We start from the raw sequence: 15,711 nt of genomic DNA, 5'->3' as shown, positions 1-15,711 counted from the left end.
GGTTGCACCATGCAAAACTGATTGGGCCAGTTTGGCCTAAATGCTGCCTAGAAAGTCAAGTCGTGATGCCAACTTTAAGTGAATGCATCTCTCACAAACCATGGATCCAAATGAGATGATTCCAAAAGGATGTGAAAGAGGACATGTCAAGGTACAATTGTTGTGAAGAAAACATTTTCAAATGATGCCTTGAAGTGCAAGAAAACTGGCCAAGAAGTCTTGACAAACTTTGAAGATTTTGAGACTTAGAAATTTTTCTAAGTGTCCTAAAAAAATGTCTCACTTTGACTAAGCATAACTTTCTCAATTTTAATCCAAATGGAGAAAACTTTATATCTCTAGAAAGCTTGGAACAAGAGGAACAACTTTCATTTTGGAGAAAGTTTCAAATGGAGCTTTTATCTTGATGGAAAATGGGCTTAAAGTGAGTGCAACAATCATGAAAAACTTGCCCTAAATGGAAAGTCAACCATTTCCAAATTAAGTAATTTTTCAATTCCTGATTAAATGATGAATCCATGATCCAAACTTGATCAAATTTCACATGTAGGCTCCCCTAGGCATGAATTTTGAGATTCCACTCTCAAAAAGTCAGGAGTTGACTTTTCTGGCCCCACAGTTGACTTTTCCCAAACTGTCTCATTCCCGATTCCAGTGATCAATTGAAGCACTTCTGGCTCAAATAAAGAGCTGATTTTTTGTATGTAGACCCTTGTGGACATATGGAGGGCCATGGAAAAGAGTTTCACCCAAAGAATCAGAAATAAACTGATTTTAAATCAAACCCTAGTTTTAGGGCAAAACTGATCAGGAACTGATTGAACTGATTGCCAATGGATCTTTCTGAGATAATTGTGAATCTTCCTAGGCCAAGATGCCTCTCCAAACATGACATGGATGAGCCCCTCTACTTCCAACCAAACATTTCCTGTTGCAGGTAGCCATGAAACCCTAATTTCCTGATTAAATCCAGATGAACGCTCTGATAGCTCTGAATCCTTCACATATGAACTGGGGACCATAACAAGATACCTGGAGCCCCCTGAGACCCTTGAGACTTGTATATTTAGAAAATGGATCCCAATCCTCAATCTTGCTTTGTGTGGGCTCCTTCTGTTAAGGAGTGATCAGTCAAAACCTGATTTCCAAGTCACTAATGCAGTATGCAATGAGTATGACCTAGTATGATGTTAATGAAGTGTAAAACAATCCCATGCCTCCAGGAAAAAGTGAAGGGTAAATTTTGGGGTATTACAGCTGCCCCCATTCAATCAACTGGAGACCCGAAAGGAAGATAGGAACGGCTTTCGCACTTTCGAGGTATCAAGGGATTGAATACAATAAAAGCCCGAAAATTTGCACTGAAGTGAAAAATGAAGTAAAAATGCCTGTCAGAATCGGCAAAGAGGTGGTCTTGAAAAAAGAATCCGTCTAGTATGGTGAGAGTCGGTTTGAACACCGAAAAAAATGTTAGCTTGAATACTAAAATAAATGGTAACACAGAAATAACCACGGCCTGAATGTTGCTCATCAATCTGAATACTGGAAATGACTTCGATCTGAGCATCGGAAGATACTAGATTATCAAACATCGGTCTGCACACCGGGAAACTGGCCTGAGCGCCGCTTCGGTCTGAATACCGGGAAACTGGCCTGAATGCCACAAGTTGCGTCGACCTGAACGTCGGAAACTTCTTCGATCTGAACACCGGAAAATTGGCCTGAATGCCACTTCGGTCTGAATATCGGAAAACTGGCCTGAATGCCACAAGTTGCATCGACCTGAATGTCAGAAACTTCTTCGATCTGAACATCGGAAAACTGGCCTTCATAGTTACTTTCTTCACCCATTCCACCTCCATCTGTCTTTTCTTTCCACATAGAAAATCCAAAGATAACAACCCCCAGAACATCTCCCTTGAGAGATTCTGGAAACCATATGTGTGAAGGTACTCCTGAAGGCATGTTCAATTATGAACTTGAACTAGAAGTATCTGATTCAGAAACACCTGTGATCATTTTTCCTACACTTCCAACTCTTTATGGCCTTGATCATGATGAAACACGAATAGTCATTTCTGTAAGAATTCCCAAACCACATAAACCTAGTCCCAATATTGGTAAGATTTTGAGGAAGTTTGAGTCAGAATCAAAAAGCCATTTGCATGAAGCTATGACGACTAGTCGTTCTTCAGCTAATCCGGCTGAAAGTGATTCTGCTTGGGAAGCCTACAGAAGGTGGATTAACTCCAAAATCTCCAAGCTAAAGGATTTTGGGTATGACTTATCTGTAAGAACAAAAATAGTTCTACAATAGATTCCATGATTTTGATGATAACAAAGGATGAAACCAAAAGTGGTACCCTAACGAAAAGTTTCTAAGTGTGCAGGGTTCTAAAGAAAGAAGAAACAAATCTGATGATGTCATCAGATGCAAAACAAGATCAGATGCAAAATCTCAAGTATCAGAAGCATCTAAAGAGGAATCTCATTCAAGAAGCTCTGACTCTGGACAAAATTGCAAAGTATCAGAAGCATCTGAACATGAAGTAAAGTCTAGAAGCTCTGACTCTGAACAAATGCCTTCTGTAAATTCTGAAGTTATCAGCGCCATCTGAACTTTCAAGAGATAACATCAGAAGCCAGTTTCTCCAGATACACAAAGACTCTAATCAGAATTGTTAATCATGATGAAGTAACGTTTAAGCCAAGTTAAAGTTCTGTAAATGGATTTCCTCAATCAGAAAAGAGACGTTAATCTCCACTTCCAAGAGAGAAGATACTAATTGTGGTAAGTAGTCACTTCCAAAAGAAAAAGTCTACTGCAGAAGCTATAAATGGAATGGCGTAACTACATCTCAATATCCAACAGATTCAACGCTATTTCAACTCTACTTCAACTCCTATAAATAGAGAAGAAATCTCATTCAGTATATACGAAGAAATCACTAGCCAAAACTATACTGAAATCATATCACGCTCAAGAAAAACATCTTTGTTCTTCAAAGATTTTCACTAAGCTTTTGCTTATCAAGTGAAAAATTTGTTCTTAAGTTTGTAATATTTGCTTTCTTAGAAGCACTCTAGATTACACATCTTGTATCTATTTTTATTTGATTTCCTCAAGTGACTCTTTGTAGTCTGTAGACTTGAGAGGACTAAGAGATTTTCTTTTCTCTTAGGGGTTGTTTGTAATCTTTCAAGATTAGTGGATTAAGTCCTTGTTGAAGGCGAAATCACCTTGGCCGGGTGGACTGGAGTAGCTTTGTGTTATAAGCGAACCAGTATAAAATCATTGTGTGATTTCATTTTGCAAAAGCGCTTATTTTTCAAACAATTCAAACCCCCCCTTTCTTGTTTTTCTCACCTTCAATTGGTATCAGAGCTCCGGCTCTGTTATTGATTTTCAAATCAAACACTTAACCGTGTAGAGAGATCCAGTGCGAGAAAAACAAATGGCCCACTCAAATGAGAAAGATTCTTACAATGCCAAGCCTCCTGTTTTTGATGGAGAAAAGTTTGATTACTGGAAAGATAGAATCGAAAGTTTCTTTCTGGGTTATGATGCTGACCTCTGGGACATTGTCACAGATGGATACAAACCTCCAACCTTAAATGGAGCTGAAGTTCCCAGAAGCAAAATGTCAGAAGATCAGAAACGTGAGTTCAAAAATCATCACAAGGCCAGAACAATACTTCTTAATGCTATATCATACAACGAATACGAAAAGATCACCAACAGAGAGACTGCTAAAGATATACTTGACTCTCTGAAGATGACCCATGAAGGAAACTCCCAAGTCAAGGAGACGAAGGCTCTGGCGTTGATCCAGAAATATGAAGCCTTCAAGATGGAAGATGACGAAGCTATAGAAGCTATGTTTTCCAGATTCCAAACTCTTATTGCAGGTCTTAAAGTGCTAGACAAAGGATACACGACTGCAGATCATGTTAAGAAGATAGTCAGAAGTCTGCCAAAGAAATGGAGACCAATGGTTACTGCTCTGAAGCTATCAAAGGATCTGAACAATATCAGCCTTGAAGAACTTGTTAGTTCTCTCAGAAGCCATGAGATAGAACTAGAGGAGGATGAGCCTCAGAAAAGGAACAAGTCAGTGGCGCTGAAGTCCAGACCTGAAAGACGGAAGTCAGACAGAACCAAGGCTCTTCAAGCAGAAACTGCAGACACTGATGACTCTGAGCCTGAAGACTCTGATGATGAAGAAGAGCTGTCCCTACTAACCAGAAGAGTTAAGCAACTCTGGAAAAGAAGGAACAACAACAACTTCAGAAGATCAAGACCCAGAGGGGATAGATCAGAGTCAACTTCAAAAGGTAAACCTAATAAAGATATTACTTGTTTTGAATGTAAAGAAACAGGTCATTATAGAAATGAATGCCCCAAGCTGAAGAAAGATAACTCTAAGAAAGAAAGCTTCAAGAAAAATGCCTTCAGAACAAAGAAGGGATTAATGGCCACCTGGGACGATAGTGAATCAGGATCATCAGAATCTGACTCTGATGAACAAGCCAACGTAGCATTCATGGCTACCACATCCAGCAGCTCAGATGAAGAATCTGAAGAGGTATTTTCTGAACTTTCTAGATTTGACTTAGAATCATGTTTATCAGAAACTCTTACCTCTCTTCAGAAATTAAAACAAAAAGTTAAAAGCATTAAAGGCCTTCTTAAAGCAAAATCTGAAGAATGTAGTGAACTTGAGACAACAATTCTAGCACATGAAGATACAATCAAATCTTTAACGTTAGAAAGAGATGGAGCTAAAACAAAAAGCTTAAAATTAGAAGAAGTGTTGTCTCAAGCACCACAAACTTCAAATGAAATTATTTATAAATATGAAGAAGCCTTTCAACAATTTCTGAAGAATGGGATAAATAGGAGTATTATGGCATCCATGATTTATGGAGTAGGTCAGAATAATAAAAGGGGAATTGGGTATGATTCTGATTCTGATAAAACTTCTACCAGTAACCAGCTTAAATCTCCTTTTTCATATCATTACACACACACACAAGAACAAAAATTTAAGAATGCTAGAAGACCCAAAGTTGTAAGAAACTCTGGGAAAACTAATCTAAAAGGACCCAAGAGATTCTGGGTACCGAAAGATAAGATTATCTATGTTGCAGATATCCTATGCAGCAAAGTTCAGACACCAGTCATGGTACCTGGACTCTGGATGCTCGCGACATATGACGGGAAGAAAGTCTATGTTCCAAAGCCTGGAACTTAAAGACGCTGGCTTCGTAGGCTTCGGAGGAGATCAAAAAGGAAGGATCAGAGGCTCCGGAACTATTGGTAATGGTACTCTTCCCTCTATATCTGATGTTCTTTATGTAGAAGGATTAATGCATAACTTGTTATCCATAAGTCAATTAAGTGATAACGGTTATGATGTAATCTTTAATCAAAAAACGTGTAAAGCCATTAATCAGAACGATGGCTCTGTCCTTTTCACAGGCAAGAGGAAAAACAACATTTATAAAATAAATCTTTCTGATTTAAAAGATCAAAATGTTAAATGTTTAATGTCAGTTCACGAAGAGCAATGGGTATGGCATAGACGCTTAGGCCACATTAGCATGAGAAAACTTTCTCAGCTAACTAAACTTGAGTTAGTCAGAGGCTTACCTAAACTGAAGTTTTCTTCAGATGCTCTGTGTGAAGCGTGTCAGAAAGGAAAGTTTTCAAAAACATCTTTTAAAAAGAAAAATGTTGTTTCTACCTCCAAGCCTCTGGAGCTTCTTCACATTGACTTATTTGGTCCTGTGAAAACAGCATCAGTCAATGGAAAGAAGTATGGACTTGTAATCGTTGATGATTACAGCCGCTGGACATGGGTAAAATTCCTAAAGCACAAGAGTGAGTCTCACTCTGTATTCACCAGTTTCTGTTCTAAAGTGCAAAAAGAATTTGACTCTAAAATTGTTAGAGTCAGAAGTGATCATGGTGGAGAATTTGAAAATAAAGATTTCGAAGAACTATTTGATTCTAATGGAATATCCCATGATTTCTCCTGCCCTAGAACTCCACAACAAAATGGAGTTGTAGAGAGGAAGAATAGGACACTCCAAGAAATGGCCAGAACCATGATCAATGAAACAAATGTAGCAAAGCACTTTTGGGCAGAAGCTGTAAATACAGCGTGTTACATTCAGAATAGAATTTCTATTAGACCTATTCTGGATAAGACTCCCTATGAACTGTGTAAGGGAAGAAAACCCAACATTTCATATTTTCATCCTTTTGGATGCATTTGTTTTATATTAAATACTAAAGAACATCTGAACAAGTTTGATTCCAAAGCACAGAAAGGTATTATGTTAGGATACTCAGAACGCTCTAAAGGCTACAGAGTATACAACACAGAAACCAAAATTGTGGAGGAATCAATTCATGTTAGATTTGATGATAAGCTTGACCCTGAAAAGTCAAAGCTAGTTGAAAAGTTTGCAGATTTAGAGATCACTCTGGTAGAATCTGAGAAAACTCCAGAAGCAACTGTCACTCCAGACTCTGAAGAAATTAAATCTCCAGAAATTCCAAGGAAAGTCAAGAGTCGTAGCAACGTATCTGAAGATTTGATTCTGGGAAACAAAGATGAACCTGTTAGAACCAGATCTACCTTCAGAACGTCTGAAGATATTCCTCTGGGACTAGTGTCTCTGATTGAGCCTACGTCCTGTGATGAAGCTCTTCAAGATAATGATTGGGTGGCAGCTATGCAAGAAGAGTTAGATCAATTCTCCAAGAATGATGTCTGGGATCTCGTTCCTAAACCCAGAGGCACTCATGTCATTGGAACCAGATGGGTTTTCAGAAACAAACTGAACGAGAAAGGAGAAGTTGTCAGAAACAAAGCACGACTGGTAGCTCAAGGTTATAGTCAACAAGAAGGTATTGATTATAATGAAACCTTTGCTCCAGTCGCAAGGTTAGAGTCTATTCGTCTTCTTGTATCATTTGCTATTAATCACTCTATAAAATTATACCAAATGGATGTCAAGAGTGCATTTCTAAATGGTTATATTTCAGAAGAAGTGTATGTAAATCAACCTCCTGGTTTTGAAAACTCAAATTTTCCAGAACATGTTTTCAAACTTAAGAAATCCTTATATGGACTTAAACAAGCTCCCAGAGCTTGGTATGAACGCTTAAGTAATTTTCTTCTGGAACAAAATTTTATCAGAGGGAAAGTTGATTCTACACTCTTCTGTAAAAATCATGAAAATGATCTCATGATATGCCAAATTTATGTTGATGACATTATTTTTGGTTCTGCTAATATCTCTGTTTGCCAAGAATTTTCTAAGTTAATGCAGGCAGAATTTGAAATGAGTCTAATGCAAGAACTAAAGTTCTTTCTGGGAATTCAAATCAATCAAACTCCAGAAGTCACGTACATTCATCAAAGCAAGTACATTAAAGATGTTCTGAAGAAGTTTGACATGACTGAATGCAACTCTGCAAAGACTCCTATGCACCCAACTTGCATTCTAGAAAAGGAAGAGGTAAGCAACAAGGTTTGTCAGAAGCTCTATCGAGGTATGATAGGCTCTCTTCTCTATCTGACTGCTACTCGTCCTGATATTCTCTTTAGCGTTTGTCTTTGTGCCAGATTCCAATCAGATCCTAGAGAATCTCATTTAACAGCTGTTAAGAGAATTCTTAAGTATCTGAAAGGAACTCCTAACCTGGGCCTGATGTATGAGAAAACATCAGAGTATAGGCTTTCTGGTTATTGTGATGCAGATTATGCAGGAGATAGAATAGAACGTAAAAGCACATCTGGAAATTGCCAGCTTCTGGGAAACAACTTAATCTCCTGGACTAGCAAAAGACAGTCAACAATTGCTCTATCAACTGCAGAAGCAGAATATATCTCAGCATCACTGTGCACAACTCAGATGCTCTGGATGAAACATCAGCTAGAAGATCTACAAATCTTTGAGAGTAACATTCCTATCCTTTGTGATAATACTGCTGCTATTTGTTTAAGTAAGAATCCCATTCTACATTCCAGAGCCAAACACATAGAAATAAAACATCATTTTATTAGAGACTATGTTCAGAAAGGGATAGTAACGCTGAAGTTCATTGATACAGAACATCAATGGGCAGATATCTTTACTAAGCCTCTAGCTGAAGATAGATTTCGTTTCATCTTAGAAAATCTGAACATTAAAAATTGTCCTGAGTAAAATTTGGCTCTGAACATGTAAAATGAGACTCTGATAAAAACAAATATACTTCTGCCTCTGACTCTGATACTTCTACCAAGTTAAGAAGATATCTGAGTTAGAAATCTTCAGAAATCCTTTGGTATTCCTGAAGATCAGAAACATCAACACGTGGGGAACATGCGTCTAACCCTAGAACTTCTAGACAGCTGTCAAAAGAAATCAAAGGTCAGAACGCTTGAAATCTCCTTGAGCAGTGTGCTTACTGTTGGGATTAGACATTCATTAATGAGCTGTAATCATTTTTCCCCCAAACGTGCTATTTTGGTTTTTGTGCTAACGCTGGTATGTGTGTCGTTTTGCATGTGTTTTTACCCTTAGTATATAAACACTTTTCTCACATTTCACACACTTATCACTCTCACTCACTCTTAAACCCTAAACCCTCTCTCGAAGTTTTCTCTGCAACCTTCTCAGTTCTTCATTTTCTTCTTCAATCTTCGTCATGAATCCTCAAGAACAAGCTGTTTTTAACTTCTCCCAACAAATGGAAGCTGCTTCTAACCCCCAAACCTCAAACACTCAAACACCCATGGTTGTAGATGTTACCACAACCCCAGTTTACAAAGAACCTCACATTTTGGAACGTGAACAACACATTCATCTTTCAACTCCCTTTGAAGGCTTGGATGTACTATGTGAATCGCTGGTGGATTTTGAAAATTTGAAAAGAAATGGCGTTGATTTAACTGAAGATCTTCGCAAGCAAGGTTGGGAAACCTACTTCAACAGATTGTATGGTCCAATCTATCCTCTTCTGGTGAAAGAATTCTGGAGATGTGCAGATGCTGATGATGAGTTCATCGTTTCTTTTGTTCTGGGTGTGAAGATCATTATCACAGAAGCGTCTATTGCTTCTTTGCTGAATATGGAGAAAGCTGGAGGTAAAAGGATTTACAACATTCCTCCAAGGTCCAAGCGCATCACAGAAGTCATTAACCCTACTATCTTCAAAGCAAACGTTGAAGGAAACCCATCTAAGAACAAGGAGCTTCATCAGAACCTCCGAGTTTGGTTGAAGATTATTCTGGGAACAATCCATCATCGTCCAGCCTCCAACTCTTCAGATTATATAAATGCTGATCAGAAGTGCATCCTCTACTGTATTCAGAAGGGTATTCCAATCAACCTCCCTGTTCTTCTCTTCAGATATCTGAGGGATTCAGTCAGAGAAACAAGGAACAATATGAAGCCCAGATCCTACATTCCTCTGGGAAGATTGCTCTCTGACATCTTCATTGAGCATGGGCTGGTAGATGCTCTGGAGAAGACCAGATGCATGGATGATCTGGCAATTGACGTTGGAAAGCCTCTGAATGCCAGAAATCTGAGGAGTATGGGAATCATCAAGGACATCAGAGTCAAGCCCACTATGAATGTGACCTGGGAAGCTCTGAAGGATCAGAGGAAGATGCCTCATGGCCTTGAAAGGTTCTTCAAAAATGAACCCAGAGATGCCATTGCCATCTACCTTCAGGATCGTCTGGATGAAGGCATTGACATTTCTGATTTTCGCCTAGAAGACTGTCTGGACTCTGTAGAAGATCTGGTCAGATACAAAAGAGGCCTTTCAGAGAAGAAGATAGCTGAGGAAGCAAGGAAGGCAAAGAAAGCCAGAATTGGAGAAACCTCTGGCACCAAAGCTTCAGCACCTCTGAATGTCTCCTCTGGTAAGTCCATTCCTCCTGTCTCTACTGAATCTGTAATGGCTTCCTCTAACCCTCTCTCCTCTCAACCAATATATACCACCGCTGAAATACCACCTTCTACCATCAGAACCAATCAACCTCCACCTGTTCTAAAAATTGCCCGTACTTTTACAACAACCTCTGACCCTAATCAACTATATCACCACAGCTCTTCATCATCCTCTGATTATGAATCACCTCCTTACCTTTCCCCTTCTTCTGACCAAGAGTTCTCTGATCATGAGTCCTCTGATCAAGAACACTCTGACCCAAACTCCCCAACAATAGCTGAAATTTATGCTAAAAATTTCGCCCCACAAACTCAAACACAAACTGAAGTAACCTCTCCCCTCCGAACTTCTATTCCACCACAAACAACCACCACACCCTCTGAAACTCAACCATCTGTAATTCGCCCATCTGAACCTTATATCACTCCACCATTAATTCCCGCTGTACCTAGCCCAGACTCTGACCCATTAGATGTAAACCCACTCTATGCTTCATCCCCCAGTCTTCAACCAGACCAAGATTCTGAACTTCAACCAGAAGCAGACTCTGAACCCCAGCCAGAACCAGAAACTGAACCTCAACCTCTAAATCTCAGCCCTCAAACCTCTCCACCTCATTCACCTGAACCTGAACCTAAAATTATCACACCTACCCTTGAGGAGGCCATTTTACAGGTTGCAGAATCCTCAGTCCAGAAGATCAAGTCTCTGGCTAAAAATTCTGAAGTCAGTGATGATCCTAAATCTGTTAGGACACACTGGAACAGAGTTATTAGTTGGATGACCTCTGAGTCTTATAGGCTGAAGAGTATCTCTGAACAAGTCAGAAATGGCTACATCAGAGACTCTGAGGAAAGACTCCAAGAGAGATTGGCTAGAGAAGCTGAGGCCAGAAGGTTAGAGGAAGAAAGACTGGCTAGAGAAGCTGAGGCCAAAAGATTAGAAGAAGAAAGGTTGGCTAAGGAAGCTGAAGAAGAAGCTAAGAGATTGGAAGAAGAACGCCTGGCAAAAGAAGCAGAACTTCTGAGAATTCAGGAAGCTGAAGCCAAGGCTAAGGCAGATGCAGAAGCCCAAGCTGCTGCTGAAGCTGAAACTCAGCAGGCTCTGATTCAGGGGGAGTCTTCCTCTGCGATCCCTCTGATTCTTAACACTCTGAAGGAGATCAAGCAAGATCAGCAAGAGATCAAGCAAGATCAGAGTGAGCTCCGGGCAAGGATGGACAAGCAAGACGCTCTGAATGAAAACCTCCAGAATATGTTTGCCATGCTACTACAGAGACTTCCTCCTCCTCCAAACCCTTAGGCACTTAGGATTTCTTTTGTTTGCCTAGTGTTTTTTTGCTTCTGTCTTTTCTTTTTTAGCTCTGATATTTCTGTTGAATCTGATGTTTTGACTTCTGCTTGCCTTTGTGCTTTTGTTTAATGAAGTGTTTTTCTCTCTATTATTCTTTTTATGTTTTATGCCTTTTTGATTATGCCAAAAAGGGGGAGAAATTATTAAATAGCTCTGATGAAAACTATGTCTAAAACCTTAAGCATTCTGCAACAATTATAGAATTAGTTCTGATATAAATAGCTCTGAGTAAATAATAGCTCTGATTAAATAATTCTAACATTAAATTAAGAAATTGCAGAAAGTTTTCAGAAATCTTATTGCTTGGAAAGCTCTGGTAAGAACTTCTGAACTCCCTAGTACTAACTCAGGGGGAGCTTTTGTCTATCTGATCTAATATTTCTCATGTTTCATCTGATAATTTTATTTGTTTTGTCATCATCAAAAAGGGGGAGATTGTAAGAACAAAAATAGTTCTACAATAGATTCCATGATTTTGATGATAACAAAGGATGAAACCAAAAGTGGTACCCTAACGAAAAGTTTCTAAGTGTGCAGGGTTCTAAAGAAAGAAGAAACAAATCTGATGATGTCATCAGATGCAAAACAAGATCAGATGCAAAATCTCAAGTATCAGAAGCATCTAAAGAGGAATCTCATTCAAGAAGCTCTGACTCTGGACAAAATTGCAAAGTATCAGAAGCATCTGAACATGAAGTAAAGTCTAGAAGCTCTGACTCTGAACAAATGCCTTCTGTAAATTCTGAAGTTATCAGCGCCATCTGAACTTTCAAGAGATAACATCAGAAGCCAGTTTCTCCAGATACACAAAGACTCTAATCAGAATTGTTAATCATGATGAAGTAACGTTTAAGCCAAGTTAAAGTTCTGTAAATGGATTTCCTCAATCAGAAAAGAGACGTTAATCTCCACTTCCAAGAGAGAAGATACTAATTGTGGTAAGTAGTCACTTCCAAAAGAAAAAGTCTACTGCAGAAGCTATAAATGGAATGGCGTAACTACATCTCAATATCCAACAGATTCAACGCTATTTCAACTCTACTTCAACTCCTATAAATAGAGAAGAAATCTCATTCAGTATATACGAAGAAATCACTAGCCAAAACTATACTGAAATCATATCACGCTCAAGAAAAACATCTTTGTTCTTCAAAGATTTTCACTAAGCTTTTGCTTATCAAGTGAAAAATTTGTTCTTAAGTTTGTAATATTTGCTTTCTTAGAAGCACTCTAGATTACACATCTTGTATCTATTTTTATTTGATTTCCTCAAGTGACTCTTTGTAGTCTGTAGACTTGAGAGGACTAAGAGATTTTCTTTTCTCTTAGGGGTTGTTTGTAATCTTTCAAGATTAGTGGATTAAGTCCTTGTTGAAGGCGAAATCACCTTGGCCGGGTGGACTGGAGTAGCTTTGTGTTATAAGCGAACCAGTATAAAATCATTGTGTGATTTCATTTTGCAAAAGCGCTTATTTTTCAAACAATTCAAACCCCCCCTTTCTTGTTTTTCTCACCTTCATTATCTGAAAGAAATTTATGTTCTTAGTTTGTTCCCTTAATGGAACTCTGGAAGTTAAGAAATGCTCCACTATGTCTTCTTGCTCCGGAGATTAAGGAAGTTATTCATGAAGTGATTTAGAAAGTTGTTCAGGAAACAGAGGTAGATTCTGGGCATCTTGAATGTGTTATGGAAGAAGTTGTTGCTTAGATAGTTGCTTCTCAGATCCAACAGTCTGAAGACCAACAAATAGAAGTTTCTCTTCATCAACAATATGATGGAATTTCTTCTGGAGAAATTCCTGATGTGCTTCAGAAGACCATTGATGAGATAAAAGTTGATAATGCTCTGGTTAAAAAATGTATGGACAAACATGAAATGATGTTTCAGCTGATATTATCTAGACTTTCACTACCTCCTCCTCAGAACCCTTAACACTTTTCATTTTTTTTTGCTTTAAGTGTTTTTTTTTCTTTCTGATTGTATCTTTTTGCCTTTTGGCATGATTAATGAAAATTTTGTTTGTTTCTTTCTAATCTTTGTTTTATTTGTCTATGTCTTTTTGGTTGATGATAAATGGGGAGAAACATATCTAAGGGGAAGAATCATAATTAATTTTAACATACCTATATTTCTGAATAAGAACCCAAACATTGCTTAATTTTTTCTACTAACTACTACTTCAAAGAATAGTTTGTTAACTATTTTGCAGGGTTAAGTTCAAAGATTAGAATGGTTAAGTTCAAACATCAGAAGTTACTTTGAAGTTTCAAAGATCAAAATGTAAGAAATGGTCTACTATATGAGTCTGAAAAACTTTCATGCTGATGTTTGAGAATCAAATCCAAGCATACGAGTCTTCAAGGAATTAATAACCATGTTCTAAACTTGGAACATTGGATACTTGGCATCAAGTTCTGAAGAATTGGAAAATTCGGCATCAAACTATGAGGAAGTGTAACTTTCATAGTAATCAGACCTGGCAATCAAGATCTTAAGAAGAATTCTTAACTAGGTTCTAAAAGTTCTTCTCAAAGAGTTTTTGCTCTTCAAAGGCAATCTAGATTTGAAAGAGAATTTCAAAGAGAACCAGAATTCAAGTTTCTGGAGATAACCAGACTCTGAAGTTTCTTCAAAAGAATTTAACTAAGTTTCTAAAGTGAAGTTCATCAAAATGTTGATGTTAACAAACCAATGCTCTGGACAACATCGAGTAACTTCTAAAGACAAACCAGATTCTAATTGAAGATCATTCTGGTACTTCAAAAAGGTTAATTCGGAAAATGCTCTTTCATTCTTATTTTATCTTTTTAGGATTATACATCTTAAGGGGAGCTTTGTGCTTATGTAAGATGTACTATTCAGTGATTACCCTGTATAATTCTGTTCATCAAAATACATGTTTTGTCATCATCAAAAAGGGGGAGATTGTTATAACAAGATTTGGTTTTGCATCTATACCTTGAGTTCTGATGATAACAATGTTGTAGTGTGAGAACAATTTTAGTACCCTAATGGTTTGTTATTGTGTAACTTTAAGAGCCGGTTTCAATTTTTGAGTATATGACGTGTAACGTCATAAGTTTCTGAACGATGTGTTCCAATTCCTCTTCTGTGCCAGTCATAAGAAGTTATGAAAGATGTTTAATGTTGCTACTGCAATGTTCTTTCTGCTTATGTGTTTATTCACTCTTGAGAAGCTTCTGAGGAGACGCTATGTTGTTGCTGCAACATTCTCTTAGTTTGCGCTTTTGGACGTGACTCTGATCACCAAGCTTCTGAAGAATGATAAGCTTATGAAATTGTGTTACTTAGATGAAGATCCGGAAGATCTCAAGCTAGACGTTGAGGTTATCAATGTTCCAGCTATAGATTCTAAAGACTCTGAAGATACTGGAGATCTCAATCCAGACTAGTGACGATGTCAAGGTTCTGACCAAAGATTCAGAAGTTTCTGAATCCAACTTTATGTTTCTTCATTTCATGCTTCATCAAATTTCATCAGAAGCTAATGAACTTGAAGATAAGATCAAATGTGCATGTGATCAAATAGTACAAATCAAATATCCTTTTCACTCCCTGATATCATGGGTAAGGACAATAATATATATCACACCTGTTACTGTATGCAATATCACTCCTTTCACCATCCAACAGTGGGTAGTTGCTCTATGAGCTTTCCCCATTTTACCCTCTAACGATCTTCTTCTTATGCTATATAAGTAGGACTTGGATACTTGAATAAAAACAACGAGACACACAAGAATGTTGAAGCGCTGCTAAACATGAAAAAGCTATCATGCTTTATGCACCATTTTTTCTTTAAGTAATTGTTTATCATTTTTGTAAAATTTGCTTGTATAAAAGCAAGTTGTAACATACAAAATATTATTCAAACTGTTTGTTGATTCCTTAAGGAGACTAGGGTATAGGTGGATCCTTGAGAAGCCAAAGAAAGTTATTCTTTGTGTGTCCTTAAGGAGACTAGGGTATAGCTGGATCCTTGAGAAGACAAAGAAGGTTATTTTTGTGATTATTGTAGTCTGTTGATTATAGTGGATTAAGTCCTTGTGTATAAGGAAAAATCACCTTGGTGGGTGGACTGGAGTAGCTTTGAGTTTCAAGCGAACCAGGATAAAAGTACTTGTGTTTTTATCTCTTTGTTAGTATCTTTTAATTGGTGTTCTTGAGTTGGTAAAAAGCTATTGTCTTGTAAAACCAAATTCAAACCCCCATTTATTGTGTGTTTCACACCTTCAAATAAGTCTCCGCCTTTTCCCATTTTCTTTAAGAGATAGAGCTAGAGCTTGACTACAATCTCTATCCTCAAACTCCATCACAACATGGAATGAATTTCATAAAGCCTTCTTAGCCTAATATTTCCCACCTAGCAAGACTG

The sequence above is a fragment of the Lathyrus oleraceus genome, chromosome 5 (assembly GCF_024323335.1).
Source record: "Lathyrus oleraceus cultivar Zhongwan6 chromosome 5, CAAS_Psat_ZW6_1.0, whole genome shotgun sequence".
Lineage (NCBI taxonomy): Eukaryota > Viridiplantae > Streptophyta > Magnoliopsida > Fabales > Fabaceae > Lathyrus > Lathyrus oleraceus.
The sequence above is the reverse complement of the archived record's forward strand: the minus strand, read 5'-3'. Positions refer to the sequence as shown.